The sequence below is a fragment of the Arachis hypogaea genome, chromosome 18 (assembly GCF_003086295.3).
Source record: "Arachis hypogaea cultivar Tifrunner chromosome 18, arahy.Tifrunner.gnm2.J5K5, whole genome shotgun sequence".
NCBI classification, from domain to species: domain Eukaryota; kingdom Viridiplantae; phylum Streptophyta; class Magnoliopsida; order Fabales; family Fabaceae; genus Arachis; species Arachis hypogaea.
In genome coordinates this window covers 99265571-99267239 of record NC_092053.1, presented here as the reverse complement: position 1 = coordinate 99267239, position 1669 = coordinate 99265571, and the positions used below count along the sequence as shown (strand labels likewise).

General features: G+C 40.9%; 1 non-coding gene across 1 annotated transcript; it reads left to right on the top strand.

Moving 5' to 3' along the window:
• The first annotated feature begins 1025 nt into the window (after nt 1-1025).
• Nucleotides 1026-1133, top strand: LOC112773508 (small nucleolar RNA R71). The gene has a single exon (XR_003188055.1). It is a non-coding gene; the product is annotated as a small nucleolar RNA R71 (small nucleolar RNA).
• Nucleotides 1134-1669: the final 536 nt, after the last annotated feature.

Sequence of the window (1669 nt, the reverse complement as noted above, 5' to 3'; positions counted from 1 at the left end):
AAATAATTTGGCATTCAACTTCATATTGCACCAAGGTACTTAGCAACTTGCTCTTCAGTAACGTCTTCATTCTCTTCAAAAGAAGAATACTCATCAGAGCTCATGAAGGGCAGAAGGAGGTTCATTAGAATCTCTATGGTCTCTAGATGAGCCTCAGATTCCTTTGGTTCCTCTAGGAGAAACTCCTTATTGTTCACTGAACGTCCCAGGAGGTCTTCCTCACTAGGATTCACGTCCTCCTCCTCTCTTGTGGGTTCGGCCATTTTGGTCATATCAATGGCCTTGCACTCTCTCTTTGGATTCTCTTCTGTATTGCTTGGGAGAGTACTAGGAGGAGTTTCAGTGACCCTTTTACTCAGTTGACCCACTTGTGCCTCCAAATTTCTAATGAAGGACCTTGTTTCATTCATGAAACTCAAAGTGGCCTTAGATATATCAGAGACTATACTTGCTAAGCTAGATGGATTCTGCTCATAATTCTCTGTCTGTTGCTGAGTAGATGATGGAAAAGGCTTGTTATTGTTAAACCTGTTTCTTCTACCATTATTAAAGCCTTGTTGAGGCTTTTGTTGATTCTTCCATGCGAAATTTGGATGATTTCTCCATGAGGGGTTATAGGTGTTTCCATAAGGTTCACCCATGTAATTCACCTCTGCTATTGCAGGGTTCTCAAGATCATAAGCTTCTTCTTCAGAAGATGCCTCTTGAGTATTGTTGGGTGCAGCTTGTATTCCATTCAGACTCTGAGAAATCATATTGACGTGCTGAGTCAATATTTTGTTCTGAGCCAAAATGAAATTCAGAGTATCAATTTCAAGAACTCCCTTCCTCTGAGGCTTCCCATTACTTACAGGATTCCTCTCAGAAGTGTACATGAACTGGTTATTAGCAACCATGTCAATGAGTTCCTGAACTTCTGCAAGCATTTTCTTTAGGTGAATGGATCCACCTGCAGAATGGTCCAATGACATCTTTGATAACTCAGATAGACCATCATAGAATATATCCAGGATGGTCCATTCTGAAAGCATGTCAAAAGGACACTTTTTGGTCAGTTGCTTGTATCTCTCCCAAGCTTCATAGAGGGATTCACCTTCTTTCTGTCTGAAGGTTTGAACATCCACTCTAAGTTTGCTAAGCTTTTGAGGAGGAAAGAACTTGGCTAAGAAAGCCGTGACCAGCTTATCCCAAGAGTTCAGGCTATCTTTAGGTTGAGAGTCCAACCATATTCTAGCTCTGTCTCTTATAGCAAACGAGAAAAGCATGAGCCTGTAGACCTCGGGATCAACCCTATTGGTCTTAACAGTATCACAGATCTGCAAGAATTCAGTTAAGAACTAAAAAGGATCTTCAGATGGAAGTCCATGAAACTTGCAGTTTTGTTGCATCAGAGAAACTAGCTGAGGTTTAAGCTCAAAATTGTTTGCTCCAATGGCAGGGATTGAGATGCTTCTTCCATGTAAATTGGAATTTGGTGCAGTAAAGTCACCAAGCATCTTTCTTGCATTGTTATTATTTTCAGCCATGTCTCCTTCCTTTTCGAAATTTTCTGTCAGATTTTCTCCAGAGAGTTGTGCTTTAGCTTCCCTTAGCTTCCTCTTCAGAGTCCTTTCAGGTTCAGGATCAGCTTCAACAAGAATGTTCTTATCCTTGTTCCTGCTCATATGAA